Source organism: Dromaius novaehollandiae, chromosome 1 (genome assembly GCF_036370855.1).
Source record: "Dromaius novaehollandiae isolate bDroNov1 chromosome 1, bDroNov1.hap1, whole genome shotgun sequence".
In the NCBI taxonomy this organism is placed as follows: domain Eukaryota; kingdom Metazoa; phylum Chordata; class Aves; order Casuariiformes; family Dromaiidae; genus Dromaius; species Dromaius novaehollandiae.
In genome coordinates, this window is record NC_088098.1 from 94,766,087 (window position 1) to 94,779,866 (window position 13,780).

Here is a 13,780-nt window from a genome sequence, read left to right on the forward strand (position 1 = left end):
TTGTCTTCAAAGGATTAAGACATACCAAATCATTCAGAGTGAGCGGAGAGATTTGTGCTTTCCTCCTTTCCCTTCCACTTGTAGTAATCAGTATATTGGTACCATACAACACTGGTATGGCATTCATAATATATTGATAACTGTTACAGAAAAGAAGAAAAACTACTTATTTTTTACTTGGAAATGCCAAGTTATTAACACAATACTGTTGAATAATTTTCCTGGCTAGTTTTTCCTTGATGCCTTCCAGTCTTTGGGCTGGAGAAAGCTAAAAATGATTGTCTAAGATTAACATTTTATGAATCATTCTGACTCTGTAGAGGTTTAGTAATTCTCTTTGCAAAGATCTATGACACAGAATACAGAAATCTAAATAGATATGAAGGAGAAATGTATGTGGTAACATCTAACTTTGAAAAACTGGTATCCCATCAGCTGTTGTACATCAATTACACTGGTAAATATTTATTTTTTAAAGTAAAAAAAGAAAAGAATATTTCCTAGACTTCAGTAATTCAGGCTTGCACAGTTGTTATTTAAAAAAAAAAATCTGGAACAGATTTTTCTCAAGTGACTCAATTACATCCATCTGACAATTAGCCACATTAAAAGCTTGTGAAATTCAATAATTGGGGAATTGGTCACTTGTGCGGACGGGTAATTTGACATAGATAATCCACTAATTTTTAATGAGAACTGTATATAATCTGTATATAGTTTGCTAATTGTTAAATATTTTATATGACTCTCAACCCAGACATTTATATACCCAGACAGTAGACCATCTTAATCAAGCAAAAGCACAATGAGATTTTGCTCAATTAATAACTGCAGAATTTGGCTGAATATTATTAAATTCTTGGCAGTAAGAAAAACTGGACTTTCCAACAGTAAATGCCAATGCAAAATATATTGGCAAGGAACAAATGTCAGTTTAGATCTATGAAATTCCCATTTTCAGGCAGTAAAATCGGAATTAGTCTGGTTTATATTAGCATAAAAATACCCAAACTCTGGTGTACTACTGTGTAGCTAAGTAAACAGGTATCCATTATTGGCCCAAATTCTGTCCTTGTTTATGGTAACACGTTGTCTGCAGTGGAGCTAATTCAGATTTATAACCACAATAACCAGTATCGCTGTGTCTTGACTTTTCCATGTGTTCAGTTTACTGATATTAATATTCTTCTGCTGTAGAAATGATTACAGCAGTTAAATGTATGTTTTGAAGTGAGCAGCAGTGGTTGTTACCGAGTCCATTTTACTGCATCTTGGCTTTCTAATGAGGGAGGATATTTAATGGGATGTCATAGATGAATAACTTTACCTGCCTAGCCCCTCTATTTTAGGAAAGGAAAATTTCCTAAGATAGATGAGCTGGAGGATAAGTGGGGGAGGTGCTTTCCTTTAATTCTTGTTTTAAAGGTAACTCTCAACTTGTTTTTCTTTCTATCGTTCTTTTCATCTACTCAACACTATCCCCAATTCTTCTTGGAATTTGGGCTGGAGATCTGATGAGAACAGACATTATTTCACATATCTGGTATCATTTTTTAATTGGTGACAGAAATCCCATTTAATTAAATGAAGGCTGCCTTTTGCGATCTCTGTTGATACACAGTCCTACAGACAACAGGCAGAGGAGCAGGAGGAGGGAGGAATCTAAAAGGAAATCTGTCAGATTAAAAGTACATATTTAGGTTTGGACTTGACTATTGTTTTCCAAGGAACTCCCAAGCAAACATGCATATGGATCCCATTTCCTGCAGAAGTTTGCTTTAAACACTCATGGAATCAGTGCGTCGTACTTCAAAGGTTCTCCATTTAGCTAGGAGTCAGGCTCTGTTCCTATCATTCGCCACGGCTTAACTGATGCTATCAGCCAACCCACTTCATACCTGCGGAAAAGACTACTTCTCTTTGGCCTGCTGGAGAGCTCTGCAGGCCAAGTGTCAGCACGGCAATCAGGTCTATAAATCTTTGAGATTCTTTGCGCGTTGGAATTTCTCTTGCCTTTGTGATGAGGAAATAATTGGGTTGCAGAACTCTACCAGTACATATGAAGCTCATTGAATTTTATTCTCTAACAAAAGCATTATTTTGTAAATGGAAAAAAAAAGTATAAATGTAAGCAGATACATATGTTTTTGATATTTGGACCCATTTAATTATATCATTAGTTTTGCCAAATAACATGACATGGACAAGATAGATTTTAGCTTTTTTATAATTTAACCAAAGTGATCACGTATATTGTGTGCTGGCTACACACACTATTATGTTTGATCTTTGTCCAACCAAAGAAAAATGGTGCAAAGAAAGCATGGGAGGACCCAGGGTTTCTAAATGTGTTAAACTCATTACAAAAGACACTTTAAACTTAATTGTTGTTCAGTCTTGTTGACACTTGGTGATGATACCTTATTGACCAAAAGCAATGGTCATAAATATTTGTAAAGAATTGCAGTGGTGCCGTATTTCATTTCTTCTAAATAGACTATAGACAATTCTCAAGGAAGACACAATTTGAAGGTTACCACATTTTAATGTGCACATCTATGACCTTGCTCAGCTGTGCACTGCCAAACCACACACGTTAGAAATGAGCTGAGGTGGCAGTGTCCAGGTCCAGAAAAGCCAAAATTCTTTACTTCAGATAAAAAGCAGACACCCACAGCTGCTATCTCTGAAACGTGGGGCTGATGCTCTGAATCAAGATGATGATACATGCGCATGGTGAAAGTTCACTGTCCTTCTTTCTCTCTGACAATGCTGGAGATGAAGGGATTAGAAATTGATAACTGTGAAATACTGCTCCTGCCTTCCATGAGGGTACCCTGCCCCTTGAAAAGTAAGGAAATATCTGGCTGATACTTTTTCCCAATGAATTCCTAAGGGTAGACACACCAGCATCTCTGAAAAAGACCAAAGGAAGACTATAAACTGTCTGGTACTGCTGAGTGAAATGATGAATTGGCTCTGAGGAAAGCTCCTGCTTAGGACTTGAATCCTGTCGACTTAGTCACCTGCTGGGGTGATGGTGTGGGGTGGCAGAAATCTGGCCGTGATTGCTCATCCTGTATTTCCAGACACTGGAGTTCAAGCAGCAGACTCGTGTTTTAAAAGAACTAGAAATTATTAAATAGATGTGTGAGATTGTTCAAAGCTACCTCTATGTCCCTGGGCAAGTTACTTAGAGCACCATCTTATTCTTCATTATGGAAAAGGCAGGCCTGATCCACCAGCATCTCTCCACATACATGTATATACCATCTGCTACTGCCCCCCAACTATTTTTTGGCATGTTTTAACCTCCTGCACCCAAGTTTCTCCCCTGCTGAGCATTGCAGTTTGTATCAGAGAAGAAAAGGAGCAATTAAGAGGAGCAAACCAACAGCCAGTGGAATTTCTTGCAGCTTCTTAAGGTCCCTCAGCTCACACACCTCATTTACAGCACATCTGGAGTTCAGGACTCTAGATGGGATCGACAGTGCAGGAACAGAAATAACTTGGCAAACCGACCTGCACTGAGCACCAGGATGCCACAGCCTTAGAGCTTCGTGGTATCCATGCTACCTGGTTTAAAGTTAAAACTTGGATACCTCTGCAGTACATTGCAGTTGCTTCTGGGACTGCTGTATAAATATTGCCACGCTCTTCCTCTCTGCCTCAGTTCCTCATCTATAAAATGGGGTTAAACCCCCTTATTTAACTCTGAGTGGTCTTGTAAGGAGAAGTACATTACGCATTTTATTGAGAGCTATAGAATAAGTAATCCAGCTTCTCTTGTCCTCCTCATGTTCATGCATGTGTATTATGCTAATTTACGGAGAGAAGAAACTTTTATTGGCATAAGCTCTTATAGCTGCTACATTGTTTCTCGCAGAGTCTCCAGCCCCTGCAGCTGTCTCTGTGAACCTCTAACTTTAAATAAAACCACACAGAGACCACGAGTCAGTCTTGATGACCAGATGCATTTATTCAGGTTCTCTTCAAGGCTATGAGACCCGAAAGAATAAAGTTTCATCAAAATGTATTTGTCAAGAAGATGAGCACTCAAGATAAACAGTATAGCTGAGGCCAAAAAAGAAATTAAAACAGGACATTCTCTGCACGTGGTTTGCTTAAGCAAAATCAGATGGATTTGCCTCTGAGAACCCCAGGATTGGAGCTGCTTTTTCATGCTAGGTGCTATATTTTCTCTGCCATTTTTTTCTGACTTTACTTTTGTATATATGATAGTGTCTGAAGTGATTATTTGTATTACTCATTCCACTTTGTCCATGCAAATTAGAACTTTATTTGCAGTTCATATGAAACTGTAGCTACTACCCACAGTTCTTCTGAAATCTTCAGTGTATTAGACAAGTTCTCTACGCTATTGCTTCTTCTGCATTTATTGCTTGGTCTGAATAAATGCAGCGCATTAACTCTATTTAAACCCCCAAACAAGCATCCCCCCTTCCTTTGCCTTTACTTACAACTTTCTAGAACATTTGGTTTTTCACTCTATGATGCCAGGAAAAGATGGAATAGTACTTTATAATTACAGGGATGCATTTCTTTGTCTTGACATTATCATTTACTCTGGATTGGATCACTGTTTTGTATGTTTGGGTGCAACCTGAACTTGGCTTCCTTCTGTGAGACACCTATTAAATCCAGTTTTAAAACCACCAGCACAACCTTTCAGTCTTTTTTTGGTAGAGATGTGCCAATCACAGTAATTTCCAGAAATGTTTCTGTCCTAGAAAAATGTGTGCTTTACTTAAAAAGTATAAAAAAGAATAGGTCTTGCTGAAAGAAAACTTTAGCAGAACAAGGCAAGTCAGAGACAGGACTAAAGGTTTCGGCCCTGATACTCATCTCTGAGTAGCGTAATTTAGAAGAACCTTCACTTGTATCGATGGCGTTTTCTCTGTGTGACATTGGGGTAACATGGCTGAGCAGAGACATCAGCTGCTCTTTGACTGTAGCTTGTTCATCTCCTGAGAAACAACCGCGGAGCCTTCCCTACTGTCGACTTTCCAATATGCCATGCAGTGAAACTGTAAAAGTCGTGGGGAGAAGGGAGGTGAAGTGGGGAAAGAAGCATTGACCGAAAATCACATTAGCCTGGTGTGGATTAGTCCATTAAAAAGAGAAAAGAGTGCAATAAACGTTGGAGGAATTGTTGGTTTTAACTTCGTTTTTGATCACAAAAGCCCTTGTTATGCTGCAAGCAGCCCGGTTCAGCTGGAAGAAGAAACAAAACAAAACAGGGCAGGATTTGGGTAAAATGCACCGGGAGGCCGTGTCTGCTGCGTGCACTGGCCTCCCGCCACGAGCTGCTTCCAGGGCCCCAGCTGGGTGGGGAAGGGATGCTGCAGCCCTGGATCTTCAGCAATTTGGCTGCTTCTTCCTGCACCTCCACCCTGGTCAGGTGGCCGAAGGAGCCGGCGCGGGGCCTGCCCTCCACTGCAGCTGCTGCAGGGAGGAAGGACTCCCCTCATCTTCAGCAACCCCCATCTGAAGGCTCAGCAGTGCAGGCTGTGCGCTGCTTTTGGACCTCAGCTGTTAGGACCTAATGACTAGGTAGTGCTAATGAGTGAAAAAAGAGCTCAAATGGCAAATCCAAATGAGCCTCTGAAAGCAGTGGAAAGGCTGGCATTTGCATGGTTGTGTAAAGGAAATATTTTTATTCCTAAGGACAAGTTACTCTTTCTATGGCTGTGATTTAACACATTTTTATCATTAGCACCAAAGCCACACACTGGTGTGCATCTAGGCTCAAAGCAAACACCTGTGTGAGGCAGCTCGGTGACAATCAGCTCTTATGGGCAAGGTTACTTTTGTAAGCCTCCTTGGAGTCCTATTGCATTTCCTACTGCAGTCGTTAGCAGACAAATGGACTTGACATTTAAAACCCATCTTATATATTTTTTCTGATGCAAATCCAGACACAGTCACTGAAACTAATTTGTGGACTTAATCAAGCAGAGAATCAGATATTTATGTATCCTTATTTGTAACCAGGATAAAAAAAGCGGCTTGTTAACAGTTATATATACAAAATTGAGAACATTGAATCTCAAATGTTGTAGGAGTGCATCTGCAGATAAACGTTTCTTAGCCATGTGTATGTATTTAAGTGCCGACAAGTACTACAGCCAATGAAAGTATCCGCTGGAGCAATTTTTGATCAGCTTAGATGTACTGGGCTTTCCGGGGAAGCTCTTTGCAAGTGCACACATCTTGTTAATGGAGCTGCCCCATAGGTGGCGTGAGTGATCCACTCTAGCACACAGTACCAACAGTTCCCTTTAAAAATGTTTTTACCATTTTGCTTAAAAAAAACATGTCCACATAACTGTCCTTTACATAGGTGCTGCTGGTCATGGCTACACTTCCACCCAGTGTTTACTGGGGCACAGCTATGTCATGCTGTCTTGCAGGAGACAGAACTACCGTGCATGTCACAATAAATTATAAAGATATTTCTCTATGTTAAAGACATAAAATTTTATTGTAACAGTGTGCATTTGAGCCTTTTAGCAGTGCCCTCTCTTCACCCAGTTATTTCAGTCATCTACAGACAGATCAAGCTTGCAAACAGCTTATTTATGGTATTGACCACGGCAAACCTGATATGATTTGAGCATTAACAAATTTTAGTCCTTTCTGGTGTCCTGTATTTTAATCTTTGATTAGTTTTTCAAAAAACTTTCTCTTATTCAGCAAAGGCAATGAAGTCTATTTTCTAGCTATAGAACAATCTATCACATTGGAATGTGGTTTGCTCTAAGTGCATAGAAACCTGCACAGCTTTTTCTGCTGGTTGGTAGAAAAGGGTGAAGACCAGTCTTTTGATCTTAATCTTTCCTTATTTGGAGAAGAAAGAGAAGGAATGTTCAGTGTGTCTGAAGTTGATATGCAGTTACACCTCTCATTTAGGGGTCAAGTTCATTCCCATCTAGGTTTAATCATACATGAAATGGTGTTTATATTCCACATGTGACCACAATAGGAGGAGGTAACATACTGCTGTACTTTCAGGGAATTATTCTGCTCTGCTCAGTATTGCTATACCTAACAGCAAAATCCTCCCTATGTAGCTAAAAACTGAGGAGGGAGAGGAAATAACAAGGAGAAGGAAGTCAAAGGAGGATTATCTGGACAGACCTTCTGTCTTCAGTTATTCACAACCACTGAATACTTGTATGGCTATCTATTATGCTTTTAAGCCAGGCAGAACACACATTTGGTTCCAGGTACCGTAAAGAGAAGCTGATGAAGGAACACAAGAACAAAATACGTTTTGTATCTCAAGATACAGAAATAGCTGTCTCAATAAGGATATGTAAGAGAGTTACCCACATCCCTAAATCTCCTGTTGGGGATACTGGTGGTGCATGGGGCATATGGACCACAGAAGGAGCTTGCATCTAAACAGCATCTCCTTTTGTAACATTCAAAGAGAGACTAGTGGGGAGATGGACCACTGGTCTGACTCAGGAAGGCATTTCTTATGTTCTTAAAGTTTCTTTTCTGATAGATCTTCCCCTGGTTATTTTTACTTGGGGTTGTTGTTGTTGTTGTATTATCCCTTTAAGAAAAACAGGTGGCTCTCTCCTCCCCAAAACTCATCACAGCCCACTTTCTGGATAAATGCTAGCATTGTTTGCTCCTGCCGTACTTGACAGGAAGGCTCCTGAATCTTATTTTTGTCCTTCAAGGCTAGCTCTCCCACCCAGGAATGAGTTGTTAATCCATTATTCTGTTATTTGGAGGCCAAGTAACGTGGTGCCTGGTTGGCTGACCTGCTTCAAAAACTCAGTCCTGATACAGACCCAGTCATCTATACATTATTAGTCTCTGAATAAGGTCTTGTGGGCTGAAACTGTTGAAGTAAATCTCTGTAGTGTGGAAGTACTAATCTTGTGTGCATGCATAGGAACCATGGCATAAAACTGAAAAATAGCTTCTACCACTGCCCTTTGGCTTTCTCATCCTACAGGTAGTCTTAAACCACTGATATGGTTTGTGTTACATGAATGAAACAAAATCTTTTGGACATTCTCAAAAGCTATGGCAAGGAGATGTGCTATAGATGAAGCCCAGTTAAAAAAAAAAAAAAAAGGCATACTGGTCTTCACAGCAGACATACCTATTTTTGTGATACACTCTCTGCTATTTTGGTTCTTTTAGTTCTACAGCAGCTGTAGTAGGTATTCTGCCTGAGCTTGAAGGACAAGGTGTGGAAAGTATCCAGGCATTTGAAGTTGGAGACAGGTCCCTCATGGCACTGCCAGATGTGCCAGTGGGAGTTAGAGTTACATGGAAAATCCCATTAGGCACCTCTCAGCACCTGTAGAAAACAACATGGGCTTGAGTGCTTGGCCCTCGTAATGTGCACAGCAAACTCCTAATGTATGGTCACTTTGAGATAGGTCAGGGGTTGCAAGGATAGGAACATAAAGTAAAAGCTCCTTTGGAAGATTAGAAGAACTCACCTTAAAAAAATTTAGCCCAAACCTGGATCACCTGTTCTATTTTTACTATTTAATCCCACTCACACTCTAAGATGTCTCTGAATATTGCAAACCCAGGGGAGACAAATCCTCAGAGAAGATTAATGTGGAAGTAGCCCACTGGGTTTCTTGCTTCGGCAGTACAAGTCTGAAATATTGGAAGTAATGATTTCACAAAAAGCATTGGTTGCACTCACTTCCCAGGTACATAAGTAATAAGAGTGTTTTTTAGATTTCCGAGGTTATATAGCTCTAGGAAAACAGACTCCACTTGCTTAACATTTAGTTCAGTTGAAGAAATACCATCAGTGTTTCACAGGTCAAAGCTACACCTTTCCTAAAGGAGATGTTATAGTAATAGCCAGAGGAGAGAATGAACTCACTGCAGGCAAAAACTGTACTAAAAATCATCATAAAAAATCAGACCCCTACAAGCCTCCTTTGGTTCAGCTGCAGACCGCAGGAGATTTCTTATAAAAGCATTTGACATTTTAATGTGACTATGCATTGGATGGGAAAAAAGGAATATCACCTGTGAAGAGTTAACATTTTAGGCCTGTTCCTCATCATGCTAAATCCAATACTGCATTTTCAGTAACAAAACTGCAGGCCACTTGGATTAACTGAAGCTGGGTAAGTCTTTTAAATTGTCAAATGTCAGATGAAAAAATACCAGGACAGTTGGGGTTGGGTAAGCGTTAAACCTTGTTCGGATGGCGTGTCCTCAAATAATCGTGGAGTGCCAAACACAGAGCTTCCCATGTTCTTTTAGGATGAATGGAGATGCCAAGTGTACAGAACTGGAAACTGTCTGTGAGGGTTTTTTCTTTGCTTGATGTTGTGCAGACAGCAGAGACAAAATACCAAAAATGCTTGCAATCCTTACGACCTTTCATTGCAAACTGTGAACTTTGTCCACTAACCTCAAATTTCTGTTTACACTGTCAGCAGAGACTCCTTGCTCTATTGCCTTTTCTTTCTCTTTCCAGCTTATCATGTATCGAGTGACAGCTTCACAAACACTACACAGGAGGGGGGACCTGAGCACATTCCAGGACTTTTGCGGGTTCAAAATACTAAGTCTCCGTGTTGTGGATTGCTTAAAACTATCTGCAACGCAAGCAAAGTGGCATGAACTATGCCGTTTGCACACAAAGCAAGTGTTCTACAGCAAGCTTTAGCCTCGCCATCAGCTGGCGCGGCTCGCATTCCCACACTGTGTGCCAACACCACATTGCTGCAAAGCTGCCCCATTTACACCCTCTCCCATTTACACCAGGAATATGCACAGGCTACTGTAAAGTAAATGGTCCAAAAATGCATTCGGTAAATACTGTGTCAGCTTCTCAGCTTAAATATCCCTGATTTCAGCATTGTGCTCCAATATTCATCCACCCTTTGTAAATCATGAGCTACACTGCTGCAGTGAACAAGTATAGGGGACATTTCAGTTGTATCAAGCAGAAATTGTTCCTATGGAATACTACTACAAACTAATATTTCACACAGCTAGCATAGAATATTGCAATTTTAAAAGGATAACAATATCCTTAACCTGTTTCTTAAACAAAAAACCAACAACTGCATTGAACTCCTTTGAAAGTAAACAGAAAGTTGAACTATATAGGAAATATTTTGGCTCATGATTCATCTACTAACCTGATACATTCATGAACTAGCATTATCAGTTGGGCAATTCTTCTGACTGTATCTCAAATTCTATTTCATTCTCTGATAGCAATCCCTGAACTTTACAAGGCAAAGGCATTAATGAAGGTCCTTCTTCTGAACTCTTTATGGTCTAGAAAACAGTATAGAAAGGCAGCATTCCCTGAGAGAGTGCTGCATAGTAAATACACTGGTGTAACTCAGTGATTTCATAAGGAATGATTCCTTTGATAAATTAGGTCTATGAAGCTTTTCGGAGAAGACTGTTCACTTAGTGCTACTTTTCCTTGGGCATCATAGAAGCTATGGAAAAACGTGTGGAAGACATTTGCAAAGTGATGACTGCAAGTACATGCGCTGTATGTCACTGTTACTGAATTATCTGTTAACAAACTACATGCTTCAGAGCTTCCCAGACCCACTTGTCTGTTCTACACAAATAGGATTTATGCTTAATGCAAATTCCATAAAAAGACGACTGTTTGGTACAACTGTTTCCCAAAGCAGGCAGGTGTGTTGCTCTGGTCTTCCATGAACTTCCTGCTATCAGTGTAAAAATCTGCTGCCTACTGCTTTAAAATATCTCTGTTCAGCCTAAGCAACTTGAGTTAGCTACTTCCCCTCACATTGCAAAGGTGCCGGCACTGCATGTCACAAGTCCAAAACCCTGCCAATGAGCTTGTCTCCAAAGGTCAGCAAGGAGCGTGTGCACGTGTGCGTGCACATGTGGTCGTTTGGGGAGCAGGGGACTAGAGAAGCAGAGAATTGAAGGAGCAGCAAGTCCTCAGGTCTCCCCTCTGCACAGCCTGGGATCATAAACTTGTCATCATGGTTACTAACAGCAAGCAGCAAGTGTCTGTGGAATATCCGCAAACCTACTCATTTGTGAAGGCAGGTCTATCTCGTTATTTTTCCCTGTTCTTCAGTACTAGAGCTTTCTGTGTCAATTACCATCACCAAAAACCCTAAACAAGCCCCTCTTCTTCAAAACACAGACAAAAGCAACGGCTTTGCGGCTTCTTTAACTAAGCCAAACGTTCCTGTGAGCAAACCATTCACCAACAGGAAAAGAAAAGTGAGTTTCTGAAGTACTGAATAACACTGCTACATTTGGAAAGGATTTTTCTCTTTGCAATTTCCCTTTAATTTCCTCCCACCCAGAACTGCTGAGAGGAATCTAAAACTAGTTTTTCAAGAGTGGCTAAAGGAGTTAGGCAACTGACTCCCGTTTAAAATCAATGAACATGTAAATGCAAGGTTACATTTCTACAAACATGTAAATGATATGAGGTTTAAGTTCCACTAAAAATCACTCAGTCCTTCTACCTCCCCCAGTCAGACAGGGAAAAGGAAGGCTAGCAAACTAATCCTTATTATCAGAGAAGCAGGGATTGAACGGAGGAACATAAAGCACACAAAGATGTGGAGGAAACTGAGGGCAGAGAAGATGACTGTGTTGGTGAAGTTTGTACACCGAGAAGCATAAAGGGTAGTTCAACAGGAGAAAGAATGGAGAGAAAGAGTATCACACTATATAAACTGAAATATTACTTTCAGCCACTTAAGTTTTCTTTTGATTTTGAGACAAAACCTCGGTAAACCCACATAAAATTGTTTAACTTACATCACCTCTCTAAGTCCCTATGAATTCAGCACAATACATTTTTTCACTCTACTTGCTGATCAGATCAATGTGTCTGAAGTTAAACTATTCATTTCTGAATAGTTCTCTTTTTGTTCATTTCAATTGTCTTTTTTCAATTTAAAAATATTATTAAAATACCACATTTGGGTGGGTAGTGACAGCCATGACACTGGAATAGAGTGTAGAAAAGCCAAAGCAATTTGAAGCAAGCTAGACATTGAGTACATTTCTAAAATACCTTATTGCTTAAATAAAATAAACTTCAATCCTTTAGCCTAGCAATTACTTTCAGATGTTTGATTGTTTATTTTTGAAGAACTGTCACATTGACCATGCAGAACTGACAAGCCCTGCTTCAATATCTTCACAAGTTTTCTTTGAATATCCGCTTCCTGCCTTACATTGGAAACTATACACTTATCTTCATTCTCTCTCGTATTTATCTTAATATGCTGTGTTTTGTTTTATTGGAGGAAAATCTTAGCAGAGCTGTTTGTGGCAAGATTTAGTTACAGGAAACCCAAAAGCTAAGCCTCAGTTTCAGCTGAGACAATTAGATTGTTGATTTTGGTCAGAGCTCAGGACTTCTATTGGACCTAAATGCCTTTCAAGTGTCTTTGTGAGTTGATGCCCAAGTCTGAAAATTTTCTGGATTCTTGCTACAGATATAGGGCTTTGTTTCCTTTTAATCAGAGGCATATTTCTAACCAGATCTGAATGTTTTGCTGAAATGCTTCTCCCTTCACTGGAGTAAATAAAATATATAAAATAAATGGGAAATAAAAAGGAAATAATACATTTTCCACAACTTTCCACTCTTTTAGGCTTTTTTTCTTAATTCTCTGTGCCTTGATATCTGTGAATTGTTGAACACCGTGCATTTTTCTCAAAGCAATTTTGTCACGCCTAAAAAGTACTAAGTGCTAATTTGTAATGGCTAGCTTAATCGTCGCTTTTAACTAGCTGGTAAGTGTACTTAGCAGCTTGTATTACTGTTTCATCTGCTGTAGGTAAAGGACTCTAAGAAAGTGAACATATGATACTTTTTTTAAACTGATCTATATGATTATATAACACAGGAAGATCTTTATGGAAAGGTCTGAAGAAATTACTAACATAAAAAGCAATGTTCTTATATGCTGTTTTAATCAACTACTATAGAACCTCTACGGCAAAGTTAGCAGAGTCCACTACCACTCTTGGATTGATTTTTTTATTGCTAGGTGGATTGGGCTCTAAAACTTTCTTATGGAAGCTCAGGGAGAATTTAAATACTAGCTGGAAAGGATTTTGTTCTCCGTTATTGTTTTGTGGGCTAGAGCCTTGGGCTATACATTCTTTCTTGTTGTTACCCTTTTACAGGATCCAGTCTAGGGCAGGTCACGCTGGCCCATGCTGGAGGCAATGGTTACCAGGGACAGCTCCAACAGCTGGCAACTGCCGGAGGTCCTAATAGCCTGGAGTTGTTCCAATCCACCTCTGTGTGCAAAGTTTGGTGGTTTCACAAAGTGGGGTTTTCATCACAGCTGGCATTGTGGAGCTGCACGTTTATAGAGTCACATTTATCGGACTCTACCAGTTTCATTTCAGTTAAATTCTATAGGGTTTCTCTGCAAGAGAGAAGTGTGATCAAGTATAGCTCATCCTCCTTAAAAGGCAGTCAGAATGCCTGAGGAATTTATGTGATTCACTCTTAACATATGGAGTCTTTTAATTAGCTATCTAAAAAACAAACCAGAATGCAGGACACTACTGCAGCGTAGCTTATTAAGCAATAATGCATTTTTTCTTCCAAAAGTCACACTTGAAGACAGACAATAGTCATAGGCATAAGATGACTGTGGATACTATGAGCTAATGTCTACTTGTCTGAAACTTTTCCATTAAGGCTTGAAGTGGTGTTTAACATATTCTTCCCATGATTGAGCTAAATTAAACGTAGTATTAAACATGGCTT

The 13,780-nt window shown here is 39.7% G+C and overlaps 1 protein-coding gene across 7 annotated transcripts in view; it reads right to left on the reverse strand.

The window, feature by feature from the left end:
* Positions 1-13,780, reverse strand: part of COL8A1 (collagen type VIII alpha 1 chain) — a 136,696-nt gene that overhangs the window by 20,715 nt on the left and 102,201 nt on the right. The window contains exons 5-6 of one of the 7 annotated variants that reach the window (XR_003261093.2): positions 8,147-8,347; positions 5,119-5,235 (exon numbers count right to left, since the gene is read on the reverse strand). The exons of 4 other annotated variants lie outside the window; for them this stretch is intronic. The gene's annotated coding sequence lies outside the window, so the exon portion shown is untranslated. Of the gene's footprint in view, positions 1-2,185; positions 5,049-5,118; positions 5,236-8,146; positions 8,348-13,780 lie in introns of those variants that run through there. 2 more of the 7 variants (XM_064520882.1, XR_010391734.1) reach the window with 2 other exon arrangements.